Source organism: Ranitomeya imitator, chromosome 5 (genome assembly GCF_032444005.1).
Source record: "Ranitomeya imitator isolate aRanImi1 chromosome 5, aRanImi1.pri, whole genome shotgun sequence".
Lineage (NCBI taxonomy): Eukaryota > Metazoa > Chordata > Amphibia > Anura > Dendrobatidae > Ranitomeya > Ranitomeya imitator.
Window position 1 is genome coordinate 447,471,142 of NC_091286.1, and position 19,178 is coordinate 447,490,319.

General features: G+C 42.6%; 1 protein-coding gene across 5 annotated transcripts in view; it reads right to left on the reverse strand.

Moving 5' to 3' along the window:
• The window catches only part of XXYLT1 (xyloside xylosyltransferase 1), a 324,698-nt gene that overhangs the window by 7,679 nt on the left and 297,841 nt on the right, over positions 1–19,178 (reverse strand). The gene's annotated exons all lie outside the window — the stretch shown is intronic.

Genomic DNA, 19,178 nt, shown 5'->3' on the forward strand with positions numbered 1-19,178 from the left:
CCACTGCAGTCTAGGAGAGGTGGCTGAGCATTAAGTGTTCCGTTAAGCAATGTATTATTGAGGCTGGTTGGGATCTGAGACGCAGGTCACCACCCACAGTCTCCAGCATTCAATGGTGTCATAGCTATTCTCGAAGCAGCCCCATTGACATTTCCAGAACAGCTGCTACTAGTACTAGGCAATACTTTACAGAAGACTCGGCAGGAGACATGCTTGCTTCATGCATTAGCATCTGGAAAAATGTATCGGCAAAATGCATCGTCAATATACATTACCTATTAGGTTTTTTTTTTTTTTCACATGCTGTTTTTAGTCTAACTATAAAGTGTAAATGCGCTAGATTTGTATATTCACAGAGAATGTATCTGTAACATATAGATGCTGCTGACATAAAAGTCACAAAAGCACAGCAGTACCAATCACTACAAGACATGATCATTAATCCCCTTCAAGAAGTTTCATATTGCATTCTAGAGACAATACTTTTAAAATGAGAAAGAAAAGTATATCCACTAGAGGAAAGCGCTTGATCAGGATGTCACACTGTGAAGCTGGAGGATGGAGACTTTTCCAAAAAGGAAATGGTTTCTTTACTCAAACTGAATAAATGATAAATAATACCAAAGCGAAAAACTAAAAGCAAAACAGGAAAGACAAATCAAATAGGAACCAAGAGATTAAAAAGACAGGACATTAAAATGGATCTTATATTCCTGGAAATAAAATACATAAAACTTATATAACTTCTCATAAAAATGAAAGCACACTCTCAGAATATTCAATTAAAGAGTTGTGACCTATAACTTATTAATATAGAGGAGCACAACACGATCTGACCAAATCTTAGTTTTCTATTGGGCAACAATGTCACAAATCATCACATCACATGAGCAGACAACTATTAAGCTGAAGTCTACCTTCCCTAACCAAATTGCAGTGGTATCAAGAGCTCAGTTATTTCCTGCAGCTATAACTGGTAAAGCTTAATTTATCTCCACAGAGCTGCTACAGGCAGGGCCGAGGAGTCGGAATTAAAATATATAATAAATTGGGTACAGTAGCGCAATGCAGGATGTGCTGTAAATGTTTTTATAATAATTTGGGAAAGTTATGAAATGTCCTATAAATGTCTGTTCTGTTCCTGATCTGAGGATCTTCGCTTTTAGTAGAGATGAATCTGTGCTGCACTTTATGTACATGATCAGTAGTGGTTTGTGCGGTGGGGTCAGAAGTCAGGGAAACTGGAGTCAGAGTCAGTGGTTTGGCTTACCAACTCCACAGCCCTGGCTGCAATTAAAATAATGAGTTAATAACAAAAAAATACTTAGTTATTAAGGTTAGGTACTGCAGATCCAATGCTCTTCGTTTGAAATGCCCTAAATGTTCTATGACTTGGATTATCTGACAAAAGAAATCCAACTTAGACTCTGATACTTACGGAATATCTGCTGGATATACCATAAAAAGCACCTAATTCTATAACAGAGCATCATAGTGCGCGGTTTTCAATACCTTCGTAGCTTTAAGGGCCTCTGTACTTCGCCGTCTCCATTCAATTAAATGGAGGTTCTGAAAATTACGACGCAGTAAACTTGTCAATTTTCATAGCTCCCATACAAATGAATGGAAAGAAGCCCACATAAGCAGATACACCGCAACTGATCGTGGTGGTCATTCCTCAATCAGCTGATACCAGGTGGAGATCTGGCTTCCGGTATTTTCTCCAGCAGTTGGAGATGCAGAGGAACTGTAGAATAACACAGTGGCTTTTTATCTTGGGTATAATAACAATGCTAAAGTGATAGTATTCTGCAAAATGTATCAACTTCTATATCTATAACTGAATCGTGTTAATTTTTTAAATATTTGATCTCAGGAGAAATAAATGTTTAAGAAGGACACTGATTGGAATCACTGATATACAATGTACCGTACATTATTTTTCTTTCAGCATATTGACTTACATTACACGGTCATATAAGGAAAATGTTAAGTGAATGTTTAGAAGAAATCTCACATTCTGAATTTCAATGTAACCATTATTAAACATTTTTCAAAGTTTGCTTAGACTTCATGAAAAGTGGAGAGAAAAAAAAGGTTGTACAATTCAATACCGTCTACTGATGAACTAAACATAATCTGAGTCACTGGTTGATGGCTGCGCAACCGTGAGCAATTGATCACACAACATACATATTTTGGTCTATATAGGATTATATTGGGTGAAACTTCTTGGGAAAGTGCTGGGATATTTATGTGAATGTTCACTCACAAAAATCTTTTCTGGGCTCTCGAATATTGGATGAAAATTTAAAACATAACCAATCTCCTACCAGGCGATGATTGTCACCAGTCTGCATCACACCACACTCCTGAAGCAACAATGCACAAAAAATAAATATTGAAAAATGACGAACATGGCACTCCGATATATTGTAAAATGTCTTATTTATTTTCACATAATCCAAATAATGTGTTACTTTTTGGTCATGAAATCTAATCTTTTTCAGACCTAGGGATTGTGAAGGAGTGTTGTAAATACGGTAATATAAAGAGTACAGTGATGATGCAAGTAAGGCAGTCATATTGTACTTGTTTATTATGTACACTCCTCACATGTAAAGCGCCATGGAATAAATGGCACTATAATAAATAATAATAATAATAATAATAATAATATTGCGTTTCTTAAAGTGCCTGCCTTACGTCCAGCACGGTTTCATTCTATTCATTGCGCCATTCCTTCACAATCCATCTGTCTGAAGGTCAGAGTTCACAACCGAAGCATAACATTTAGATTGCATGAAAATAAATAAAAGACATCTCACACATATTTCAGTGCCAAGATCTTCATTTTTGAATAGTGTGTCATCAGTTAACTAAAACAATAATATTTTTCTTAAATTTGCCCGTACAGACAATGATTTTGTTAAACCTTTCATCAAGCTTTGACTAATGTGTATGGCCATCTCATAGGCTCTGGATATCTTTGACATAGAAAAAAATATTTTTACATATGTTAGATGTTTCCGTTAGTTAATTAAATCTTAATTTCCTCATTCATTTCAGACTCTCTGAAGACCAATTTGCAGCCTGATCGAAGTTTCAAATGTTTCTTTGGTGGGAGTGTCTCTCACAGTAATATAGGCTGGATGTGAGGTCTGTTTGTGCGAGCGGTGATTATTATGAAACAGTTTATTAACCTTTCACATTGTGATTTCCCACTGATGGTTCTTCACAACTATAGGTGATTACCAAGCAACTAACTCTTGCCCTGAGGACTGAAAGATTGAGACATCAAGAGGAAACTATGTAGATCTATTTATTATCATAGGTCTCCAGGAATTAACTGTTGAATTATTATATATTTTTTTTAAATTCACCATATTGTGAGGTTATGCAAGAAAATATTCACCATGAAAAGCAATGATTAGAGCAGGGGTGGGGAATCATTTTTCTGCCAAGGGCCATTTGGATATTTATACCATCCTTCGAGGGCCGTACAAACTCCGCACTGGCACTGGGGTCAGGATGTAATCTTCATTGCATGCCCTTCAGTGTGGAGTAGTGAACACTGTGTGTGTGTGCTAACAGAGCAAGAAGAAATGAATGAGCTGGTGGCAATCAAAATACAGCTCCCTGCCCAAAAATGCGGTCCCTGAGAATCTGCTCGGAGGCCTGATAAAAGGTCATTGAGGGCCTTGATTAGAGTATTGGAAGCTGTAGTACGAGAATTAGTGTAGGTACCTACAAGACATCACTGACCTTTAAAATGATACCTTGGTTGATGAAATCAGTCTTGTGGCTGTTTAATCTTTATTTTCTGCTATGATCACATTCATAATGTGGAGTTAATTATTCTTTTTGATGATATCCATAAATTCCTAAAAAAATTTAAAAAAAGTTTGAAAATGGCAACGGCGGTGCCTGCGCATTAGCAGCTATAGGCTATTCGATAGCCGCTACTGCGCAGGCAGCGCCATCTTGTTAGAGGAAAAAAAAATGCCTCTTCCAAGATGGTGACACCTGCACAGTAGCATCTATCAGATCACCGATAGCTGCTACTGCGCAGGCACTGTCAGGGCCATTTTAAAACTTTTTTTTCTTTAGGAATTTATGGATACCATCAAAAAGAATAATTAACTGCATATTATGGATGCGATTACGGTGCCGCACAGGCGCCTGCCTGCAGAAGAGGATATATATATATATATATATATATATATATATATATATATATATATATATATACATAGTATAATATTCATTATGTAAACTAGGGGGCAGGTCACTGAGGGATCAGTGACCTGTCAGGAGCCATACTGGTGAATACCTAATCAGAGCACCACATGAAGACCCCCCCCCCCAATCCCATCTCCACAGCCCTGGAGCATGTGAATATCATTAACTCAAAACTGAAAATAAAGATTAAACAACAACCACAAGACGGATTTCAAAAAGGTATCATTTTAATCAGTATAATGGCACCGACACTGTCTGTAGGTTACTGTGCACAATCCTGCTGACAGGTTCCCCTTAATCTAACAACTACAATATAATGCTTACTTACCAAATGATAATAGATCATACGAAAAACAAAACTAGCCCGCTCCCGAAAATTCACTGAAACTATTGTGATGGACATGGTGGTCTCCCTGGGACATCCTGCAACCAGTGTCCTAACCGACCCAAAAAAGGTCAACACCACTCCAAATACATAGAAACCGAAGAGCAATGCTTCTGGTCTCTAAAGTGGTACATGCAAGACCAACAGAAACAAAGCCTTTGTTCCCCCCTCAAGTAAGAAAATAAATAAAATCTTGTAAATAAAAGATCTGCTGTGAGACTTTTTTGCTTAGATGTTTCATTTAATTCTAATCCATAAGGTTAGAAGGACAAATATAATTGAGGCAGCATTTCTGCAGAGGCAAAGTACAGATACAAGCCATGTCTAGGTCAGCCTGAGTGAAATCAGGTCATCCAGCTTCTAACAACCCCAGGGCGACACTGTCTCACGAGCAGGAAATGCCAGCATGTTTCCCTCTAAGACGAAAAATAAACATAAAGACTGCGCAACGGCTATAACCTTCACTGCATCAAAAGCGACTGCTTGTTCTAGGTTTTCTCCACGGCTCATGTAAGTAAAATAGAAAGCACACGGACATGTATAATTTTACACAACAGTGGATGAGCAGGTACTGTATATACAATTACATACATCAAGAATATCCGCTACCTAATTCTAACACATTGTATAGATTTTGTTATTTCCTTTTACAACATGATCAGCTTTACTAAGCAATTGTTATACCAATAGCACATGCCTAAACAGAATTTGCTAGATGTAACTTATTGTAAAGAGAATCCTTACAAATTGGGGGGGGGATTACATTTAGGTTTAGTCATCAACGGTTGAAGCAGATCTCTCATCCAATGTCACAATAAAATAGAGCTCTTAGACCTGATGAGATTGTACTTACTTTGAAAATGGATTATACAGTCCATCCCTATGACATTTTCATTCTGTATCTTCGATTTCTGACATTTAACGCTCATTTAAATATCAGTCAGGAAACTTCACTCAAAACAAGAGTTTTACATGTTTTCCAATAAATTTATTGACCAACTAATTAACAAAATGAGGATTTATTTTTCACTATCAGCAGCTGTCCATGGGTTGTATCTAATACTGAATATCTGCTTTTTTGAATTCAATAGGGATTAGTTGCAATGTCACACACAGACTTCAGCAACACTTTCTCCATAAACGAACATGCATACACAGCATACGTGTCACACAGGAGCCAGAAAATCCTATATGATGTATTTAAATGGAGTGTTCCGCATAGGTTCTCTGCACAATTACAGTTACGGATGATAGACAACCCCTATCATGCAGAAGGTAATTCAGACTCCCTGGATCTTTGCTTATTATCTCTCGGTATATATAGTAAAATTAGGGTTCCGCCTTAAGAAGAGCCAGCAGTCAGAAAAGATACTTGATGCAAAACCTTACGTGCAGAGGAGCCAAAGGATTACTAGACAAGAAGAAACTATGAAAAAACAAACAGATTCAAGATGCATCTGATCAAGAGGATGTTAAATTACAAGTAGGTGACAGTAGGTTAGCAGAGTTCAAAGCTTCAAATCCAACCTTGAGCATTATCTGAATGGAGTCTGTATTTTCTCACTGTATTTGAGTGGATTTTCCATGGAAAGTCAGTCCATGTCATACAAGTGGATCATAGACCAACTGTGCCACAAACTGGGCTTACCCAGGAGAGGCATGGCTAAGCAACTACCTGGTCTTTGCTAGAGCTCCTGATAGAGGGGTTAAGCTTGCGTACCACTACTGGGCAGTCCACAATACTGCAGCAGATGACCCCAAAGGTCAAAATCACTCACAGGACAGGAATTGGATACTCGGTCTGGTTCAGGGAGGTTGGATTCTGAAACACAAGACAGGATGACATTACTGGCTCAGGTGCCGCCGAAGTGGTTTCAAGGTCAGGTACTGCTGAAGCCGCTTCAGGCTCAAGTAATACGGGTAACAGGAGGAAGTTCTACTACAAACAATATGGGTTTCAGGGACAGGTTCAGACAACATGAGACTCAAGAACAGGGACCTAGCAACATACTAGTTGCACACAATCTAAGTAGTGAAACTAAAAGGGTTGCTCAGGCACCTCCCTATTGGGTAGGGTGCCTTATATAACTGATGCCTCCCAGTTATTGGCTGAGGGCATTTCCAAAGTGCGAGCACAGCCCTTTGAAGAACGGGAAAAAACATGCGTAACAGATGCGCCGCCGTAAGTTTGCATGTGAAGACTCAGAGCAGCCACAGAAACGGGGACACCACCAATCGGCCTGGAAAGGTAATATGTCGGCGTCCCTACAAGGAGGACATGCAGGAACACCAGCATTGGCGTTACAGAACAACTCCCTTAAGCCTGCAAGGAATCTCTGCAGAATAAGTGGGGCATGATTGTTTACCTTGGACTCCCACGATTTCTCTTCATGTCCATCATCTCTCCAGTCCACCAGAAAAAGATTTTATCTCTCACCTTCTTCATGGTCAGGATGCTTTTCACCACCAAGACATCCTCAGAGCAGACAGAAGCAGGTATAATATCAGGATCCTTGAATTGCAAAGTCTCTTTCTGCCTGGCAAGACCAGCCACCATGTTGGAAGAATCGAAGACAAATTGAGGTTCTTCCTCCTGGTCGATGGATAGGAAAGACCTGGAAAGCGATCCCGCCTTAACAATCTCGTCAGCCGGCCACTTGATAATTGAAGATACTCTCTCTGGGTCCATCCTCAAACCTATGTTCTTGAACATATGTCACCGAGGCGGTGAGTATCCCGTGAGGTAGGTCTATGGAACAATTGTCCAATCAGTGTTAAGAAAGTCTCTGCTTGTTTGCTATTGAAGATATCAGCGTTTAACCAGTCGGCGGACAGCAGACCTGGCGGAGAGGATGATGTCACTGACAGCCAAACTGGACGTGCAGGAACCAGGCACCTCTTGTGACACGACAGTCTCAAGGAAGCACCTCACCGGACCTCAAGTCCAGAATGGGCTCATGCGTTTGCAACCACGGAAGGACCAGGAGAAGTGGATGCAATAGACCTGACAACACAAAGAAGGCAATCTTCTCCATACACAGCATTGCTTTCTGGAGTTATACTTGCTCTGTAACCACTTGAATGACTTTGGATAGGGCCATTCCCTCAACGGAGGACACCAAAGAACTCAGGAGGCGTTGGATGGGAAAATGACACCGATCAACCATGGCTTGCTGCAAGAAATTTCCCGTTGAACCGGAGTCTAGGTAGGCAATCTCAATGAACCAGGTGCCTCCACATGATTCATATACATTCAGAGTCAATGGTGGAGAGGAATTACTCTCTCCCAGGGTAGCTTTTCCTACAGATACTAAGCTTTGGGAGTTTCACAGATATTCAGGACAAAAACAAATTAAATGTTCTGTGATACCGCAGCAGTAGCGCAATCCATTGGCATGATGGTGTTCCGGCTGCTGCTCAGCTAGTCTAACACGATCGACCTGCATGGGATCAAAGAAGACGGCTGTCTCAGAAGTCTGGGGAACGAGAGGTCTCCTAAGGACGCAACCAGACGAGACTGTCTTCTCACGCATCACCTCTCTGGCTCATTTCTGGAACCTGAGGTCAATCCTTATTGCCAGGGAAATCAGATAGTCAAGAGCAGAAGGGATGTCTCGACCAGCTAATTAGTCCTTAATCCTTCCAAGCAGGAGGCCACCAAACCTTCATCGTTCCCACCAAGTCCGGTAGATAGGGTGCAGAACTGAACAGCATACTGGGTAACAGATACACGTCCCTGACGCAGTCGGAGAATATAAGATTCAGCAGAAGAAACATGACCCATCTCATTGAAGAGCTCACAGAAGGTCACTAAGAAGGCCTGCAGATCCAAGGACACAGGGTCCCTTCTCCCCCACAAGGGGTTGAGCCACGCTATGGTCTCTCCTGCTAGGTGGGACATCCGGAATCACACTTTAGCCAGAGGGAAACTGATGGGCCAACATTTGATAGTGCAGCATGCACTGGTTTAGAAAGCCGTGGCACTGGCTCCGGTACCGCCAGAGCTGTTTCAGGCTCAGGAACCGCCAGAGCTGTTTCAGGCTCAGGAAACACCAGAGCTGTTTCAGGTTCAGGGATCATCAGAGCGGTTTCAGGCTCAAGTAATAAGAATTGCAGGAACAGGTTCTAGTACAGACAACACTGGTTTCAGGGACAGGTTCAGATAATATGGGACTCAAGGACAGGGACCTGGCAACATATTAGTTGCACATGAACTAAGTAGTGAAAGTACAGTGGCCGCTCAGTCACCTCCCTACTGGGGAGGGTGGCTTATACAGCTGATGCCTGCCAGCTATTGGCTGGGGACATTTGCAAAGTGCACAAGCTGCCCCTTTAAGAATCAGTGAGTGCATGCAAACAAGGCGCACTGCTGGGAGACTGAGCAGCATTGCACAGGCCCAGAAAAGCCGCAGCAGGAAACAGGGACACTGCCGTGAGGGAGAGGGACAAGCAGGGACGTCGGCACTAGCATTACACCTATTATGTTATCCCTAAGTGTGTGTACATGTTTGAGGTAAGGAATATTTTGGGGCTTGCTTTAAGTGACTGTCATGCCCTCAGCCGCAGGTCCAATCTCCACTGCGCAGGGAGACTGGTGACTATCCCACAGTCTTACTCACCCTGTCTGTGGCTCCAGACGATCAGCGGCTCCTTTCTCTGTTAAGAACCTGCATCCTCTTGGTAGGTCTCCTGGAAGTGCTCTTAGGAGCTGTGCCCCGCTTCCTGCACATACTTGAAACGGTAGGGCACCTGTTCCCCATTAGGGCTGTTTGTGATATGATGCTCTGTGCATAAAAAGCATCCTCCCCTTAAGGGAGGTGCCTGGGCAACGTGTTCATTCTCTGGGATTGTTGCCTCAGCTTCAGGCCACGCTCCGCACTATACTTACATTTCTATTTTCACAGAGTACTCTTCTGGCGACTCCTATCGTGGATCCCTCTGGTCTCTCCGGTTCCCACTCCAAGTTGACTTGCCTCTCCTCACGGAACCCTCCAGATCCTGCTACCGGCGGGATCAACCTTTCTGGATTTCATGGAGCCTCCGGGATTCTCTCCACAAGCAGAGCCAAGTATTCCACAGTGTTTCTAATCTGTCAATATGGGTCGTCCTCTGGTCCTTGATTTGCGGCATTCAGGCCACCTGGGGTTGTGACGGGGGAATCCCTGTCCTTGCCCGGTGCTCCACTACGTGGTACAGTGTCGTGATCCAGAGGTTCTTTCCCTGTGACACCTTTTCCCTTTTTGTTTAACCTTGTTAATAAATATCTTTTGGTTTATGAGATCCACTCTCCTGTCTTTTGAGTATCGTGTATATAGCTGCCACTGCACCATCAGTGGTCTAGTGAGTCCTCTCTACTTTGTCTAGCCGTGTGGGTGACTGGATTTTTTGGCATTTTATACAACCTTTTTGTAACTTGGCTAACAAAAAAATATATATTACATTTTCCAACCCATTAGGCCAATGTCAGCCGAACCAGCCAACCATCTAATGAGAATGGGGACCCCGGACAAATGATTGTCGGGGTAGATGTCACATTTCAACTTTGGAATTTTTTGGCTATGAAGCCTCACCATACTTTTCAATAGAAGTCAGTATTTTCGAGTTGATTTCGCCTCAAAAGCATTTTATTTATTGTTTAATGTATTTAAAAATCGTGAGAAAAATCTCAAAAAATATTTAAAAAATATTTACAAACGTCTCATGCAAGAAGCATTTCTGAAGCTGTTTCTACGTGATAAACTTGTCATTTTTGACAAACAAATGTATAAATGGAGCATTTCTGAGGCAAACTCTGGTTCACTGAATAACCTTGACAGGGAACACTTGAGTATCACCGCAAGTAAACTAAACTTCAGGGATATATCTGACCATTCAGTTTGATACCACATGGAGCGGCTGGTCATGTGTACGAAACGCCATGCAGTCACATTGACCAAGGGCTGCACGACTATGTCCCAAAATCGTGTAACCATTGGTCACAGCAGTCGGAGGAGTGTCATCCATGTTCGGCAAGTCACAGTCTGGGGTCCTTGTCAGAACAAAAACAGACCACATGACGGTGGTCTCCTACAGTGGGAACTGTGTCCAGCATTGCTCAACTCCATTGGAAGTCACTAGAGAACACCTGAGTTAGCAGGTCCATCACTGACGCCTTGTTATCTTCACAGATGACCGCAGATTCACACTAAGCACATGTGACGTATGTGAAAGTCTGGAGACGGTGTTGTGAACATTATCCTTTCTGCAACATAATAATAATAATAATAATAATAATTTTTATTTATATAGCGCCAACATATTCCGCAGCGCTTTACAAATTATAGAGGGGACTTGTACATACAATAGACATTACAGCATAACAGAAATAGAGTTCAAAACAGATACCAAGAGGAGTGAGGGCCCTGCTCGTAAGCTTACAAACTATGAGGAAAAGGGGAGACACGAGAGGTGGATGGTAACAATTGCTATAGTTATTCGGACCAGCCATAGTGTAAGGCTTGGGTGTTCATGTAAAGCTGCATGAACCAGTTAATTAATTTTTTTTTTTTTTTTTTAATATAGGCCACACAGGGATCGTTAGGTTAATGCATTGAGGCGGTAGGCCAGTCTGAACAAATGAGTTTTTAGGGCACGCTTAAAACTGTGGGGATTGGGGATTAATCGTATTATCCTAGGTAGTGCATTCCAAAGAATCGGCGCAGCACGTGTAAAGTCTAGACCAGTTTGGTGGTGGGTCAGTGAAAGTTTGGGCAGTCATGTCCTTTGAGAGTAGCATGAATCCAAATGAGAACATCTGGAACATTATGTATCAGTGTATCCAACTTTCAGGTTTGGATTGGTTGATTATTTTTGGTTTACATTGAATACTGGTAAATCACGTTTTCTCAAATTACTGTATATACCTGAGTATAAGCCGAGATTTTCAGCCCACTTTTTTGTGCTTAAAGTTACCCTCTCGACTTATACTCGAGTCATACCCAGGGATCGGCAGGGGAGGGGGAGCGGCAGCTGTGTAATATTACTCACCTGCTCCTGGCGCGGTCCCTGGTTCCCCGGCAGCTTCTTCCTCTACTGAGCGGTCATATGGTACCGCTCATTACAGTAATGAATATGGACCCCACTCCACTCCCATAGGGGTGAAACCGCATATTCATTACTGTAATGAGCGCTACCATGTGACCGCTCACTACAGGAAGAAGCTGCCGGCACCGGGAACAGACATGCAGGGACCGCACCAGGAGCAGGTGAGTATAAAACTTAGTGTGCTATATTGACCTGCTCCCCGTTCCACCGTCGGCGCCGCTGTGTCTTCTGCGTCCTCTGCACTGACGCTCAGGTCAGAGGGCATGCTGACGCGATTAGTGAACGCCGCCCTCTGCCTGAGCGTCAGTGCACAGGACGGGGAAGACACAGTGGCAGTCAGCGGTGGAACGGGAAAGGTGAGTGTAGCAAGTGCCGGGGGCCTGAGAGGTGAGTATGTCATTTTTTATTTTTTTAATCGCAGCAACAGCATATGGGGCAAATATCTGTATGGAGCATCTTATGGGGCCATGTGCAGCATTATATGGGGCAAATATCTGTATGGGGCCATGTACAGCATTATATGGGCCAAATATCTGTATGGAGCATCTTATGGGGCTATGTGCAGCATTATATGGGGCAAATATCTGTATGGGGCCATGTGCAGCATTATATGGGGTGAATATCTGTATGGGGCTATTTGCAGCATTATATGGGGCAAATATCTGTATGGAGCATCTTATGGGGCCATGTGCAGCCTTATATGGGGCAAATATCTCTATGGAGCATCTTATGGGGCCATGTGCAGCATTATATGGGGCAAATATCTGTATGGAGCATCTTATGGGGCTATGCGCAGCATTATATGGGGCAAATATCTGTATGGAGCAACTTATGGGGCCATGTGCAGCATTATATGGGGCAAATATCTGTATGGAGCATCTTATGGGGCGATGTGCAGCGTTATATGGGGGCAAATATCTGTATGGAGCATCTTATGGGGCCATAATCCACATTTGTGCAGTGTTATATTTGGCATATTTTAATATGGAGCATCTTATGGAGCCCATCATAAACTATATGGAGCATTATATGGGGCGTATTTTGTATGGAGCATTTTATGGGGACATCATGAACTGTATGGTGCATTATATGGGGCTCCTAATTCAATATGGATATTCAAAAACACTTAAACTACTGATTTCTCAATTAATTTTACTTTTATTGGTACCTATTTTTATTTTTTAAATTTACCAGTAGCTGCTGCATTTCCCACCCTGGGCTTATACTCGAGTCATTAAGTTTTCCCAGTTTTTGTGTGGCAAAATTAGGGCGGTCGGCTTATACTCGAGTTGGCTTATACTCGAGTATATATACGGTACATAAATTAAAGCAGTAAATATTATCAACTTAAATCCTATGGTCATAGACATCTGATGTATGATTTAAAGTGGTTGCGCTATAAGGATATCCATCTTTAAGCCCTAACCTCTATTGTAATTTGTTTACTTTAAAATTTGACCATTCTCCCTATCTTGTGTAGGAAATCACGATGAAAGGTCCTGCATGGTAGATATGTGTCGGTAATGTAAGCTCTACCAGTAACACCAGGCTATTGAAACGGTTTACTGTGACTGGATTTTGGGTCCAGATTTTTGGAGTTACCAGAAGAACGTGGCTGGGAAAAGCTGATCCCATGACCCAATCCGGGGTTTACAGGTTTATTAACAGCAGCTGTGGAGTGTTGAGAATAGAGAAAGGAAAAGCTGCTGATTAGTCTGCTCTGTAAAGAGAGGTGTGCTGGAGCCAGAGAGGTGTGTGTTTGGTGAACACGTTTAATACGAGCTGATGCTGGGAATACCGAGGTTGATGAGGCTGTTACATTTATGTTGCTTCATTTTGCTTTAAGAAAGGGACTGTTTCATTATGTCCTCAGATACTGAAGGAAAGCGGTTTTCTTTTTGGAGTGGTAAAGTTTATGATGGAAAATAAACTACAGTACATGCTGTTTTGCTATAAAACCCTGTGCCACGTGTATCCAAGTGGCTACCTGAGAGCATTAACCCCTACAATAAAAAAAGGTCTAAACAAATATCAGTGAACAGAAAATACTATGTTTGTAATATAAGGAAAGTTTGGCAGTGCTGGGCTGAACAAAACCAAAGCTGTAAGGTTGCAATTCTATCATATGAAACATAGTGAAGTGATATGTTGGGACGTATAACACTGGTATACAGTGACTTTGGTCCCAACGATGTCTGAACGGTTTTCTATTACTTTATGGTGTTAAGAGTATGACTTCGGTTTTGCCAGATTGGCCCTAGTTTCTGAGATATTTAATAGTTAAAGGGAATCTGTCACCTACTTTTTCGTATATAAGCCATTAGGGCTTATCTACAGCATTCTGTAATGCTGTCGATAAGCCCCCGATGTAACCTGAAAGATGAAAAAAATAAGTTAGATTATACTCACCTGGGAGAGCGGTCTGGTGTGGTCCGACACAGAAGAGCAGATCGGAATGTGCATAAGAGCAGTAAGATGGAGATAGGATTATACTGCCAGTTAGAGGGATGTTTGAAGCTGGGAACAATAGTGTTGTGAATGTGCTGGATGTGAAAATACTGAAAGGGACTAATGAAAGAACTCCTGGATGTGAGTCTACTTCTTATAAAGGGAAGAGGGCACAAGGTCTCGGTGTGCTTTCTACGGGGAAGCTTTGACCGTCATTATACCGGTAATTGGGCGCTCTGGGTGTCACTACAGTATGTGATTGAGTATAGGGGGTTGGACGTGTTTTTCTACAATCTCTCACATCTGAATGTGGCTGTCAAGGTATGAAAGGTTGGAGACCACTGATGCAAGGGATAAATACATTGTTACAATTACACTCTTCTCTCTGTAATCGGGGCTGAGGCTGAATTGCAATTCAGCAGTGTGTTCCCAGATGATCCATCTCAGATTTGACATCAACAATAAAATAACAAATATATTGCAGATATTAGCAGGAAAAGAAAATGACTCACAATGAAGTAATATTAAAGAAAGACATATATCACAATGTCATAATTTGAATTTTCTGACCCTTTTTCAGTGATTACAAGGGTCATTGATTTCAGTAAAGGAGAAAGATGAGCTCATTCATTGCCAGTGCATACACTGCATATGCTGTGCTTTATGTTTGCTGATTTCATTAAACGTCTGCTTCCTATTGGTGTATGGAATAAAATTCTGCAATGCAGATATCATAACAAGAAACCTGCACTCTGTTCAGTTATTTTACGCTTACAGGTTGTTATATGCAAGTTTCTACAGGGAGATGTTAATGGATTTAGCGCTTACCTAATCACAAACTCCTTTAAAGACATTATGTTTATAAAAAAAAAATGTTACTGCATTTAGATTATTGGAAGATATTAGTGAAACTTCCAACTACTAAATGTATACCTTTATACTAGAGATGAGAGAATGGATTCAGTGCAAATCTGGAGCTGGTGAATTGGAACAATTTGTGATTCACCCAATAAACGTTTCACCATCATCTTACACAAAGGAAAAAACTACATGAGCCAGAAAAGGCTCGTATAACCTCAGGTGTGACTATGTGGTCTTCTCCATAATGCCTTGCAGCTATTATATCAGTTTGTACAGCACTGCCAACTTGTAGGGTCCCTCAGAACCTGTATAAAAGCAGAGGCAAGGAATGCAGCACCCATTTTGTAATGAATCTAGATAGTGAGAGGACGACACAGCTTAGCCATACATAAAAGAAAGCTATATAACACTGATTAAACATTATCGATAGTGTGCGACAGGACAGTAGTGACAAAGATACCATGCTTTTACCTATAGCTATATATATTTTGGTCAGTTGAATACTACTAAGTCTGTGCTTGCAGTGAAGAGCTTGAATGGGGTTCATTTCAATCCTGGGAGACCTCAATGTTACACGGTCTTCCTGGCATTTGGGGGCTTTGCCGTACTTGAAATTTGTGGTGAATAGAATTTTGGGGAATAATCTGATGAACCTGGAGACTTAATTTCAAAAGATTCACCTCTACTATATACCTGTCTTTCTCAATGTACACATTGTTTCTTTTGATCCAATACTAGCAGATTTAAATGATGCAACACATTTGGTCATAAAAACAACCAACATTACTTGAAGGGTTATTCCAATATGATGAAATGGAATAGCATATTGCTAGAATATGCCATCACTGTATGATCGTTGGAGGCTCAACCTATGGGACTTCCCAACCAATCCTGAGACTAAAGGGCTTGCAGCACAGTTTTCTCTGAGCACTGGCTGCACAGGTAGCTACATCATTGGCTCATTAACTTAACTGGGACCTTGCTGCAGTTCCCTGCATAGTAGTGGAACTGTAGGGGATGTAGTACAACACTCTGTGGCACCTCATTATCAGTATTTGTTGGGAGCCCAGTGGTTGGCGTTCAACCAATTAAAAAGCGATGGCACATCCTCACTATATTCCATCATTTTATCATATGGGAATAGCTCTTTAAACATACTGAATTTCTTCTTAGTTTTCATCCTAATGCAACCACCCCGTTCAAATGACATGAAAGTAGTTACAGACCATATGCTGAAGGAAATACGGAACCTGTGCATAGTATGCTTGGATGAATAAATAAGAAGGTGGTGTAACTTTTAGTAAAATGTTTCACTTTTTTCCACAACAAAATTATGCTTAAAAAACAATACGGCAAAAGTGGAGCATGTGAACAAACCGAGTCCTTATTCCAAGGAAAGTCAACCTGTGAAAAAATACATTATAAAAATGACAACTTGTACATGCACTACAGTCGGAAAATTAAGAAAGTGAGGACGAATTCACATGGTCTTATTTTAGGTTCCATTTACAGACTGCAAAACTTGCACTAATCACAGTTTTCCAGACCTGAACTATAATAATAATAATAATAATCTTTATTTTTATATAGCGCTAACATATTCCGCAGCGCTTTACAGTTTTGCACACATTATCATCACTGTCTCCGATGGGGCTCACAATCTAGATTCCCTATCAGTATTTCTTTGGAATGTGGGAGGAAACCGGAGTGCCCGGAGGAAACCCACGCAAAAACTCTTTGCAGATGTTGTCCTGGGTGGGATTAGAACCACTGCGCCACCGTGCTGCCCTAAGCCTTATCTATAATATAACGCTGGGAGCGTCACTCTGTCCGAAGCCTCTATAGACTGCGCAAGCGCCGGCGCAGTCTGGGCCTCACAGAGCGACGCTCCCGGGAGATCGCGGTATGCGTAAGCACTGAACGCATACCGCGATCTCCACCGGAGAGTCAGGGACCGCCAGGAGGGAGGGTAAGTATACTCACCTTTCCCGGTTCCAGCGCTGCTTGCTGCTCCGTCTCCCGGCTCCTCTGCTCCCGGCTCCGGAGGGCGCGGACTGCGCAGGCGCCGATTCCTGCTGCCGGAATCGGCGCCTGTGCAGTCCGCGCTTTCCGGCGCCATTTTCTTGAAGACACACTCCGGCTCCACTGCAGGTGTGTCTTCAAGAAAATGGCGCCGGAAAGCGCGGACTGCGCAGGCGCCGATTCCTGCTGCTGGAATCGGCGCCTGCGCAGTCCCCGCTTTCCGGCGCCATTTTCTTGAAGACATACCTGCAGTGGAGCCGGACAATAGGTGAGTATGGTATTTTTTTTTTTTTTATATGGCAGCAGCATTCGGGGGCATACACACTAGAGCGGGGGGCATATAATACAATGGTGGCGCAGGATGGGAGCAGCACATGACAGAACGGGCGCAGGATGGCAGCAGCACATGACAGAAAGGGCGCAGGATGGCCGCAGCACATGACAGAACAGGCGCAGGATGGCCGCAGCACATGACAGAACGGGCTCAGGATGGCCGCAGCACATGACAGAACGGCCGCAGGATGGCCGCAGCACATGACAGAACGGGCGCAGGATGGCCGCAGCACATGACAGAACGGGCGCAGGATGGCCGCAGCACAAGACAGAACGGGCGCAGGATGGCAGCAGCACATGACAGAACGGGCGCAGGATGGCAGCAGCACATGACAGAACGGGCGCAGGATGGCAGCAGCACATGACAGAACGGGCGCAGGATGGCAGCAGCAAATGACAGAACGGGGACGCAGGATGGGAGCAGCAAATGACAGAACGGGCGCAGGATGGGAGCAGCAAATGACAGGATGGGAGCAGCAAATGACAGAATGGAGGCGCAGGATGGGAGCAGCACATGACAGAACGGGGGCGCAGGATGGGAGCAGCACATGACAGAACGGGGGCGCAGGATGGGAGCAGCACATGACAGGATGGGGGCGCAGGATGGAGCAGCACATACCAGGATGGAGACCATATACCAATATAAATGCTCGCCACCCGGGCGTAGAACGGGTTCAATAGCTAGTAATCATATATTAGGCTGTTCAGATCAGGGAACCCTGCGCTGGTCCAGGCATTGTGGTCCATAAAAGGACTATGTAGTATGGATGGGACATGTGGATTCAGCCATAGAAAGTTTACTTTATTCTGCCATAAAATAACACTATATGTGTAGGGGCTTACCTGGAATAAATCAGAATAAATAAAAAGGTTGTGCTAACCAGATGGAGTTGTGATCACACAACAATATATAGGTACAGAAACTCTAGCTGCTGCCAGATCCACAGGCCATCCGACTGACACAATGGCCTCGGGAGAGGAAACGTGGATGATTCCTCGCTGCTGATCAGAAGATTAAAGATCCAGGAGTTTTTAGAATTGGGCGTTTAATCTACTTTTTTCAAAGTACACACACTTCTTCCCCAGGGCATAACCACAGATGTGGAACATCCACGCTTCCTCTCCCAAGTCCATAGAATAACACGGTCATCTGGAGCTGCACAGAGGCTCCATATTGTCTTTCTGTTGCAGTAAGTTCCTTTAAAATGCTCAGACATAACCACATTATTAAACACTGCCTGCAGCTTTTGCTTTTTCTAACTTCACCTACATTATGATCCATCCGTCTGCAAATTTTTCTCCCCTCTTTACAGGGAACGTAATAACCGACCTTGTACGATTCTGCTGATACAGACAACACTATTCTCCCTTGGATTCCTTGTCAGGTTGCCACTAAGCAGATGGTTACAAATGAATGTAGATTTTAAGAATCTGTCTGTTACATTTTTATTTAGCAACAGGACCACAAGAAATCCATCATAATCACTAGAGTTGGGTACCGCACCAACAGAAAGTCCTTAGGGGTAATGACATCAAAGTCTGAATTTTGTTCTGATTTTCAGTAAAGCATTTTTAAATACATTTTTACTTACATTTTTTTGTAATTGGGTTCTCATTAACATTTTGCATAGTTTGCCTTCTATAGCCTTTGTTTTCCACTATCTATTGCTGGCTGCTGAATGGGTTCTGTCAGTGAGCTCATTCTGATTGCCCAATGACAGAGTTACTAACGCTAATATGTCTTTTTTAGCACCTCTAAGCTGATTTCTGACTACACACCACATTATTATTATTATTATTATTA